Source organism: Olea europaea, unplaced genomic scaffold (assembly GCF_002742605.1).
Source record: "Olea europaea var. sylvestris unplaced genomic scaffold, O_europaea_v1 scaffold2194, whole genome shotgun sequence".
Taxonomy (NCBI): domain Eukaryota; kingdom Viridiplantae; phylum Streptophyta; class Magnoliopsida; order Lamiales; family Oleaceae; genus Olea; species Olea europaea.
In genome coordinates this window covers 94262-106652 of record NW_019239952.1, presented here as the reverse complement: position 1 = coordinate 106652, position 12391 = coordinate 94262, and positions in this window count along the sequence as shown.

Sequence of the window (12391 nt, the reverse complement as noted above, 5' to 3'; positions counted from 1 at the left end):
CAATTTTGGATCTGGTTATTGGATCGGATATCCAATAACAAAGTAAATCGAATATGAATTTAACAATCAAATATTTGTTGGATTATCGAATCAAATTTGTACAGATCCGATCCATATCTGATTTATTTACAGCCCTAGCTAAAACTAGGTAGAAAGTAAACATGTTTAGAAAGTGTTTATAAATGATTAAGATTATAAATAAATAGTAATAAGAGATGAATAATTATGTAGTCATTGTGAATCTTTCGAAATATGTAGATAAAAATTTAAGTGTTGATGAACATTATCAACATGATTCCTGCATGGGCTAAACCAAATTTAATTACTTTTTACTCGCATATATTGAGTGTTATTTTTGTTTAAATCCTTTGAATGTCTATCATGCTCCAAGTTAAAAGTTACTTAACTAACTTAAACATATCTAGGAATTATTTATAAACGATTTTAATTTTAAATCGATTGAAGTAAGTGGTAAATATGTAAGTAGTACTTATAAATTTCACGAATGTGAATATAAAAAGTGATTTCAATCTTTATAAAAATGAGTCAAACATAGGCTAAGTGCTAGAGAAACTCAGGAATTCAAATAATTGGTTTCATAAGTCTAAAAAAAGCAAAAAATAAAAAATAAAAAAAATAAAAATGAAATTTAGTGTCAAAATGGTAAATTGCATAGAAAATTAAAAAAAAATCATTTAACGAAACAAAAGAAAGAGAAAATTGAAAAGAAGTCTAGATTTCCTAGATGGCTATATTTAGGTAGGGGTGGGATCGTAATCGGTCCAATTCTCTAAAATGTAAATTATTCTCGATTTTTTTAAATAAATATTTGATCTAGTTCGAATTCCGTCTAAAGAACCATGATTAAAATCGTATTATCTATTATTATGCTTGTTGCATTGCTCCAAGTGACACCTAATAGTTCTCACAACCTTAAGATAAGTCGAAAGTTCCAAAACTCGAATAGCTCACACTCTATTAAAGTATCAACTTATTCATCATTCATTTATATATATTTGTAAATTAAATTGTTTATGAATACATCTCAAATGGAGGCTATATATAATGAAAAATTGTATTTTTACTTGTAAAGATGTATTGCAATGTTGGAAGCGAGTCACAAAGATGGAAACTAAAGTACATTAAAATCAAATCTCATGCTAAATTTTCAATGTGTTAAGTTAAACAGAACAAATTTGTGAATGATTTTACTTTAGCACGACAAATTGGAAAAATCATGTCTTATTTGCTCTTAGATCTTTTAGTACCCAGTTCGATTCAGTGTAATCTTGATTTAAGGTGGCACTTTGAATTTGTAATACTAGAACTTTATATATATATATATATAAGTTTTCATTGGAGATACTCTGCAATATCTTTTTTCTTTTGGTAACACCCTATACACACTGTTAATTCCACTTCAACATTCCTAATTTCTTCATTAATGCTTACCAGTTCTTTATCCTTTCTAAACTGATGCAAGTCTATGTAGGGTCGAAGCTAGCAATTAATGTTACGGGTGGCAAAACTTTAGAAATTTAATGTGCTAATAAAATTCATAAATAACAAAAAAAGTCACAATATAATATTATCAGTTATAGTTGTACTCGACGATACTTTTATAGCATAAAATTCATCAATTATAGAATCTAAATATAAATTCAAAGAAAATTCTCGTTCAATGTAAAGTGTCATACAATTAGTAAGAAAACCATCATCCATTTTGTTACGAATTTCTGTATTCACGTGTTTCATTGCAGAAAATGCTCGCTCCACGATAGCCGTTGAAACAGATAGTGTCAATACTAGACGAATCAATTTAGTCAAATTGACGTAACTCTCCGATCTTCTATTTGCAATCAATTCTCGACATAAATCAGAAAATGTAGATACCTGAAATCGAGGTTCAGAAATCACATTATGCTGATAATGTTGCAACTCAATTTTCAAACGATAAATATCTTGATGTGTAAAATCTTGAGGATAAAATTTCTCGGCAAGCTTGCAAATATTATCCATGTTAAATGATTCAAAAGAATTTTTCGCATTCAATGCCACACCGAGAGAAAGGAGTTCTAATGATGTCTCATTAAATCTTATATCTAACTCCGTCATCAGAAAATCTATGGCTACATTAAAAATATCAAAGTGGTAATGATGTTCGATGGTAGGATATCATGACCACGAGAACGACCAACCATGTATGAACTATGAAAGTCAGGTATATATATATATATATCATTTTTTGAGCAAAAACAATTCACCTCTTCAAGAAATTCTTCCCAACGATCTTTTCTCAATTCTTGAATGATGGTTTTTGTAGTATGGACAAATCTCATAGCAGTTAATATGTCTAGAGATTTTTTTTGAAGGACTTGACAAAGCACATCTGTGATTGCCAACATTCTACGCATTAAATGCAAAATAAATACAAATTCAAATGTTGTCAATTTTTTATATACACCACCCACTCTAGACCGAGTTCTACATTTGGAGAATGATATCTAAGACACTCAAGCACCTTGCAAGTTGTAGCATATATATCAATCAAACTTTTTACAGAGTTGTAATGAGAAGATCAACGAGTACCTCCAGCTCGTTGCAAGTTACCAATTTGATTAGCCCCACTTCTAGTCTCTTGTTCTCCAATTTTCAACAAATGTTCAATTTCTTTTTTTGGAGAACTTTTCAACTTATTGATGCGCTTAGGATATGATGTAATCATATTAATAACATTGTCCCAATTTGAAAAGAATGAGTTAATATCTGCGACATCCTTAGCTGCTGAAACCAACGTGAGTTGCAAACGATGGGCAAAACAATGGACATAATATGCATATGAACAATCTCTAAGAAATAATGCTTGTAGTCCATTCCAAGCACCATGCATATTATTAGCACCATCATACCTTTGACCTCTCATGTTTTGCACTTGAAAGTTGAAACGAACAAGAACATCAGAAATTTGATTCTTAAGATTCAACGACGTAGTGTCACTAACACTTTTGATTGCAACAAAAAGTTCTATCAAAATTCCATTACCATTCACAGACCTCAAGATAATAGCCTTTTGTTCTTGTGAAGATGCATCTCTAGTTTCATCAACAAGAATACTAAACTTTGCATCCCCAATTTCTTTACGGATTCTCAATCTTACTCTATTAGCCATAATGTTCAAAATCTCTTTTTGAATGTCTGGAGATGTGTATGTAGCATTTTTTAGAGCATTACCCAACACAACTTCTCCTATTTTTGTATTCATTTTTTCAAATGCATCTACCATTTCAAGAAAATTCCCACGATTCAGTGAAGATGAAGATTCATCATTGCCTCTAAATGAACAACTTTGAAGTGCTAGCCATGAACACTCATAATTGTGGTCATTAGACGCAAACGATTTTTCTATTTTTCTTCACTTGATACAACGTGTATTACCTTGTCAATATGTTAAGTTGGTTTCATTAGATCTTTAGCTCTTCTCTTACGGTCATTATGATATGATGAAGATGTTGTACCAATATGAAAAAGAAATGCACGTTTACTTTCCTGGCCAACCCTCTTTCAACTATCAAATCCAACAGTAATCAATGATGAAATATGAGGCGGAACACTTTCATTGAGAAAAAGGAAATAGAAAAAGCAATATGCCTTATGTGTTGAAGGCGAATACTCCAACCAAGAATACTGATTGTACCAATTAAAATCGACATTTCTATTTTCCACATTCTTTGCTTTGATACTTTAAAAGTTTTGGTTGATAAGGCCCAGCTTTTAAATAGCCACGCCTAATCTGATCACGTTCATTAAACTGGTATTCATATATTTGCTTTCTTTTTCCGATGTCTCGTTCTATAGAATTGATTGGTTCTAACTCAACATAGAAAGATGAAGACCGTTCAATTTCAGGAGATGCAATTGGAAGATTGGGTACCGTAGGAGTTGGAGTAGCAATTGGAGGAATGGGTACCGTAGGAATTGGAACACCCTCGGATTTGTCGCTCTTTGTAAAGAAAGATAATAACGTCCTTCCTTTCTTGACAAGAGGTTGATTTGGTTCCATATTAAAATCTAAAAGCATAAAAAAAATCAAAACATTTCAGTACCCCAACAATCCACTAGCAACATTTTAACTACTTATCTAACTTTTCAAAAATATTATAACTAGTTAAAAATTCAACACCAAATCTAAGAATCATCATAAACTCATACTCCAACGTAAATCATAATTCAAAGTGATCAAGGTTAAGCGAAATACCTACTTAGTGTTTACATAGTTTGTTTCCGTCTTGCCGACGAAGTGAACGGGACAATTAGATGAAGTATTAAGCTTGTTTAGATGTTTTAAAAGCAAACCAATCAAATGCCTGTAAAAAAAAATAATAATAAAATAAAATAAAATTATAACTATAAACATAACATAGCAAAAATAAAATAAAATAAAATGAATGAACATAATAAAAATTAGAACCATTTATTTTCTAACCATTAGATAAATGTTCTAAATGGAGTTTGTCCCGATGATAAGGAAACGTGTAATCCAACCGCCAATAATCACTTATTTTTCAACTATTTTGTACTATACACTACATTAATTAGTTATGTTTATATTTCTATTCATTTGTTATTTTCTTAATGCTTATATAATCCCGTGAACATCATTTCAGATTCAGAATGAAATGTTGGAGGACGTGTTAAAGACTTTCCTCCTCATTTTATTTCTATAAATTAATAATGCCGTTGAAATCTAGCAAAATTTGCATGCCTAATTAATTCCAATTATTTACAGTGGCAAATGCATTTGGATCCAAATCCAATGGAATGGATGATCATCAACGGGGAGTTGGAGACTTTGAATACCAAATGCATGCCTTTTACAAAAAAATTTGTAGCATAATAATATAACCCATAAACATAATGTAGATAAAAAAGTATCATTAATCAAATACATTACACATAGCAAAAAAAAATTAAAACATCAAAACACCTTGCCCAAAAAAATTGTTTTAATACCCAAAAGAAGGGGTTATTTTAAATCTTGACACAAGTATTAAAAAGGGCCACAATTACTAATTAATAATCAAAGGAAAAGAGTTGTTGGCTAAAAATGGGGTTCGAATCGAATTATCGAAGGAGTTTCCAAAGCCGACCGAAACTCATCAAACTTCACTTATTTTTCTTCCTTGTTTGCGGCCGTCGATCTCCTTTGAGATGTTAATTAGAGAAAAGAATAGAAAGGTTGGGGATTAGCCTATTAGGGTTATTCAAAGATTTGGGAATTTTTGTTTTCAAAAATTTCAATAAAAAAGCCAGAGACACATAAATCCGGGCAGGTGGAATGAAAGTAAAGGAGATATATTTGTTCATTTTGTTGTATAATCGGGTGTTGGGCAATGGGCTATTGCCTATTGGGTATTAAAATAATTTTTTGGGCCAAGCTGAATTTACAAAATAGGTGGGCTAATGGACTAAAACTAAAAAATTTCTAACATTTTTTTGGGCTTGTGATGGAAATGGGCTTTGTAGCCCAGTGCTACACCCCTTTACTCCGTCTCTGAGTCTATGGACATCGTCATCGCGTCTTATTTTTTTTTCTGAATGCCCACGGCAATCTTGAGTTCCAACTATCACTTTGTTCCTTTAAATCATTTAATCTTACAGTATACATTAAGAATTTACTTAATCATGCATAGAGAAAAATAAAAAAATAATTTCAATTCCCACAAAGAATCTGATTTGTATTTAGATAAAAATTGTGATATGAATTATACCTTTGTTGAATTATGCGAACTCGTTTGCTTATCTTGAATACGAACAATCACAAACTGCAATCCACGGTTGTCTAGCTTCCAATGAAAATCTATACTGGAAACAAGAATGAGAGAATTCTCTTTCAGTTCTCTCAATCTTGTGCTAACAAGATATTGAATCGTGTTATATGATTCCTCAAACCCTAACAATTGATTAATAGAAGTCCAAATGGGCTTAACCTGACACTTGAACTTAGTTCGGTTCAATATTTAATTAATATAATTAATTAAACTTGATCTACAAATTAATTAATCTAATTAATTAACTTGGACATATTAATAAGCAACCCAATTAATTAATTATACAAATGTCCAATATTTGTCAATTAATTAATCAGTAACATTATTCCTCCTGTTCTTTTTTTGTATGTGACTCATTAGGTTTCTGATCACAATACCTAACAATGTGAATTATTATTATAATCTAATCACAATCGATAAATTAAAATATCCCTTTTCAATTTATCATCAATTCATATCCGTCGTCCAGAATTGACATATAGAAATGTGTTAGGACAATACATGCGATAGCAAATATCATGTGGTATGACTAAACCAAACTTATTTGTTTATCTTGAAACTATAATCCCTTCCTCAATATGATCCAATCAATTACAAAAAATTTATCATATCAATCTCGATTATCGATCATATCTTACATCCCACTATTAAGTTAATATAAGTTGAAAACTCTTTTCGACTTATGGTACACCTTAACTAAGAATTTTGTTATCAACTTAATTGAATGAAATGTAGATCACAATCTCTTACTATTTAAAAGTGACGAATCTTTTATTGATTATTTACAACTTTCATATGATTCTTGACATGCCTAAACGATACAATATTAGCAGCTCTTGACAGAGCAACATTCAATATCATCAAAACATGACTGTCCCTATATAAGGCAATATAATAACCTCAAATCGAAGGACTAATTCCTCAATTGAATAGGATAATTCTAAAAAAATTGAATCGAACAAAAAATTTCAGAATGGGGTGAAGTTGACAAAATATGACTTCACTTAATCTGAAGAGAATGAACTCATGATTGATGAGGTTGATGTACCTCATGGTGAAACTGAATTGGATACTAATACCTCAAAAATTGTAGAAAATCCTATCCAAGATTACCAATTGGTTAGGGAGAATGCATATTAAACAAAATCCAAGATATAAGTCTGAAAACTTGAATGATTTTGCCTTAGTTTCGGGTGAATGCATTTAACATTTAGAGCCTTCTTCTTTCCAAGAAACCATGAATGGGCTTAAATCTATTAGCGGGAAAAAGAAAATGGAGGAAGAAATGCAATCCTTAATTAAAAATAAGTCTCGGAGTTTGGTTAATTTGCCTAATGGTCAAATAATTGTACAATGTAAGTGGATTTACAAACTAAAAGAAATGATTGACTATATTGAGATATTTTCTCTTGTCATTAAATATAAAATAATTGGATTGATTTTAGCATTAGTTGTTCAATTCATTTGGGAAGTTGAACCACTATATGTTAAAACTGCTTTCCTATATTGGGAATTGAAGGAAAATATCTATATGAGTCAACCCTTAGGCTTTAAAGTGAAGGAAAAAAGTGAACTTTCTTTGTAAATTGAAGAGGTTTGATAGGTCGATCCTTAAAGGATATGTGAATGCTAATTTTGCGGATGGCAAAGATAAGAGGAAATCCACTACTACCTATTTCTTTACATTGGGGGATAATTGTATAAATTGAAAATTACAATTACAATTTATCATGACACAATATGTGGTAATATCCGAAGTTGTGAAAGAATGCATTTTGTGTGAATTGAATTTTCTACATGATTCTCTTGTTATTCTCATTGATAGTAAAAGTGCAATGTTACTTAGGGTCTATTTGATTACAAAAATGGAATTTATGTAGAAAGAAAATGAATTTAAGAGAATTAAATTGCTTAGGACTTGTTTTATTGAGAATTGTCAATTAAATGTGTTTGATTAGTGTAATTTTTCACATGAAAAATGTTGAAATTTTGAATGTCTTGGTTTTCATTTGGCTTTATTTTTCATGAAAATTATCAATTAAATGGATAGATTTTTTTACAATTGTGGATGGAATTTGTTTTCACTGCCAAAAAAACAAAATAAAATAAAGTAAGGGGTGGAAAACCAAAATTGATTTTCCACCAATTGATGGAAAATGCATCACATGAGGTGGAAAATGGGAAAGCAATTGCCTAGAAAATTTTACACATCAAACACTACCAAAAGGTGAAAGGAAAAAAAAAATCCATGAAAAATATACCATATCAAACAGGGCCTTAGTAAAAATTTTGTTTATCATGAGAGGTTAAAATATGTTGAGGTGAAATATTATTTTATTAGAGATAAGATAGCCATTTGATATGAGAACTAAAATATTTTCAATTAGTAAGTTTAAATCTTGTTTATCAATTCTACATATTAATAATGGGTAATTCTTTTGCAAGTACTGGGAGATTATGATGGGTATATTTTGAATGTGCATTTCTCCATACTGTAGGGAATGTTTGCATGTTTGGAACTAAGGTGAAGACTGAAGATTGAAAGTATAAAATGTGTTTTCAAATACTAGCAACTCTAAGTGATTAAAGCTAAATGACAACCTCCTGTTGGCTATTCTTTTGACATTGGATTGTGTTTTCTGTTATGAATTTTGAGCCAATGATTTGGGATCATTCCAAGAAATAATAAGTGTTTTGACCGTGGCTTTTGGGTTTCATTCTTCTCAGTTTCTTCCTTGGCTTTGAAACTCGATTTCTCTCTAAAATTCTCAAGTGAATCTTTCTTCTTCCACTTTCAGTTTTGTGGTCGTGATTTGGAAGGGAGTTGTTGCCCTATATGTTGAGTTGCGGCTGCGATTAGGCATCTCTGTCTAGTTTTGTAGACATCGATTAGGGCTGTTTTTTTGAGGCGTTAAGAGGTTGAAATTATAGGGTTATTGTTTTTGGCCTTTTGGTTTGAGATCTGATTGTGTTCCACTTGTAAACGGACCCTCAAAAAGGCATTGTGCATTGCATTCAATGGGCTTACCCCTGAGTCCCCCAAATTAGGCCATATTCGACTGAACTGGTTTACCATTTTGGTGTTCCTGCATTTCTGATTTCTGCAGTTTATTTACAGTCTGTATGATTGCTGTTTTCCCTTGTTTTCATATATGCTAGGTTTTAAGTTTCTGCTGGTAATATTTCTGATTGGGGATAAGGAATCCAACAGCATATGGTCTTCGTGATGGGCTCATTGTTGTGTGATTCAAGCTTCCTGTCCATTGGAAGCTTGACTTTGCACCAAACTCTTCTTAAAATAACAGTGAACACTCAACGGATTCGCTGCAAAGTTTTTACCGGCAGCCATAGCCGACAGATTTGTTGTGCGTTGCATTTTTGTTGCCATGCCTGAAAGACAAAAGCTGGTAACATTAAAAGAATACTTGGAAACTTCAATCTTACATATTTTTCCAGGAAGCTCATTGAAAATCTCTTAAAAACTCATCACCTGTGTTTAGGCATAACAATTTCCCAAGAAAACCGAATCCCAGAAGCAAAAAAGCCAATCAGCTAAGCACTTTGAAATAGTAAAGAACATACGATGATATGAATAATGCAATACCTCCTAAACTTTAGGTCTGTGAATAGAGAATTCCATAAAGATCTTTGCAGGACATTTTTGCGTAAGATAGAAATAACTAAATTATTTAATAAAAAAATAAAGAAATTCTCTTGCACGTGGCTGCAACGCGTTTTACATTGTTGTTTATTTTTCTCTCTCATTTCTCATCTCGATAATCGCTTTAGGTATAGTTTGTCCTTATAACCGGCTTGTATATGGAGTGGGCCTAAAATGCTGGCGTAGTCGATGAATGTGAAATTTGTGAGAGGAAAAAGATGATGGAATATCAGAGTGGAGTGATGTTTTATGGTTAGAGGTTGAAGAAAACATGCATTTGATTATAAGCATGGAATTTACATGAAAAAAATAAATTTTAGACAATTCAATTGTCTAGAGCTCATTTGTATGGGAAATTAAATGTGTTTGATTGATTTAGTTTTCAACCTAAAAAATATTATACTTTATTGGAGGGTAGATGAGAGAGAATGGAAAGATACGAGAGAGAAGGAAAGAGTGAATACCCTGAAAAATAAAAAAATAATTCCTTATTTTTGAGGAAAAATGTGGTCACATGACCAAAAGTTGAGAAATATTTTCACAAAGTCACTATAGAGGGACAGCTAATTGGCTAAATACGTGGGCAAGTTTCCTTAAAAAGGATTCATTTGCTTCAAAAATTAAAGGCTAATGTGCAAAAATGGTCCCCCAGTGTATTGGGCATATGTGGAAATACGACTACTGTTTTGATCCTAGCTTTTTAGTCCCCATTAGAATCTTTTAGATTTTCCCTCGAGAAAATCTTTAGTGGGGCACTCGCATCGTCCTACGTGGTGCAATCGTCCAATGTAAACATAATTAACCATTTTAACACTATTTTTTAATACACACACTAGTGCTTATATTCCTTGCTTATTCTTTAGCGACAAGAATTTGATTATATCACGGAGAAGCACCCAACTACGGTGACTAAAAAGTTTTAATTCAAGTTCTAAAAATTCTAAATATCGAGATAGCAGTTGTAAGTTTCCGTCGAGAATCTCCTAGTTGATTGATGTTCTATTCTTACGAAATATAGACCCTTGCCCAATAAATAAATTTCGTCGACTCTCTATTTTAAACAGTTGAAAATTGAAATATCGCAGTTTGAAATTTTTGATGGGCCTTGAGAGATGGGCAGGGAAATTGGTCTAAGTCTCTTCGGTTAATCTTTTTGAATGGGCCGGATCTATATGGACTGCTCAGCCCATCTTTACACACCTTCTCCAACGATCCTTCCTATCCTTCCATACCCAAGTTTTTCTTCCCACAAGAATTTACATATACAATTAATTAAAAAAAAAAAACCATAAAAATAAAGCAGCAGCTATAACTATAATAAAATAAATAATTATTGGATTACTGCCTCTACTTCTAAGGCACGGAGAAGACATACTTTTGGTCCCTAAGTAGTCCATCATTACAACCAACAAGATATATTATTATTTTTTTCCCAATGAATACATGCTACTTGTCACTTTTAGAGCGAGCTTTTTGAAAATTTAGATCCAACAACCAAGACAAAACAATTAACCTTTTTGACCATAGTACTTCATCAATCAATTTATGCTTTTTAATGAAAAATATTTCGAAAAATCCTAATTTAAGAAGATATAATTGTATTTATTAGATTTGAACTTATTATTGACTCCATTAAAATTTGACCAGAAAATAGTACCCAAGAAGCAGACAATTGAGTTCCTTCTAAAAGAATTTTTTGTTAAAAATAACTCGTCTAGTTACGTGATGAGAATCTCCGTTGTTATTTTTTCTAGATACTGATTGTCAAGTCATTAAAATTTGGCTAGAAAATAATATCAAAGAAGCCGACCTTCGAAATCCTTCTAAATGAAAAATTCTAGAAAATAACTTGTCAAGTTACATGATGAGGACCTCTGTTGTTATTTTTCGTGACAATTAACAAGTGCTATAGAAAGTCATGCAAATTTCCTCCTAATTTTATTTGTACAGCAGGTGTTTGCATTTCTATGGAATTGGGTACCCTTTAGGTGAACTCTACTATTTTTTTTTTCTATAGAGCTGGTTAGATTCTTCCACCTGGGCTTCTGTTCTAACATTCTCTAAGATTCTCCATTGAAGATTTGAATTTTTTTTTGGTTAAATCTTGAACTTTAATATTAATTTTTGACATTGAATTATTGGTAAAGTGAAAAAACAATAATGGTCGGCTTTATCTACTTAACAAAACCCTTGTCCTCAAAAGTTGAACCCCAACCTTAAGGGCCCCCACCGACCCTACCCTGGGCCATCGTGGAGGAGGTAAATCGCAGGATGTGCCTCCCAGGAGCCAGGGTGGAGAGCATATGGATAGGCCAAGGCTGTTAACCCATATGGTAACTCCCGCTTGCAACAAAGTCAATTCCACCTTACGGGGAATCGAACTCTGCACACTGCCGCGCTGAGCCCTATCCGCCCTCCCCTTTGCCATTGGGAGATATGCCCTGGGGGCAACAAAACCCTTGTCCTCTTTTGTATGAGAAGTGGTTAAACATATAATACTTGAGCAAATAATAATATGTTTTATTTAACAATTAACAATAACAATTTAGTTAGTAATGCATGATTAGTTGTTGTTGCATTGCTTGATGATAATAATAATAATAATAATAATAAATAAATAAATAAAAATTCAATATAAAGTAACTAAGGTTTAAAGACAAAAGTCTTCAACAATTTAATACATTTATCCTTTATTGTTATATCATTACATATAAATCACGACTTTTAGCTAAAATGGTATGGAAAACTATTTTTATGCTATAAATATCCATTAGAAATTAGGGCTTTAATAAAACGAAACTATGTGTCGGTGTACATCAAAACCTACAATTTTTTCAAGATAGTTTTCGTATGATTGATTTTGATTTTTAGGTAGAGAAAAAGTTCCATCAATTTAATTTTG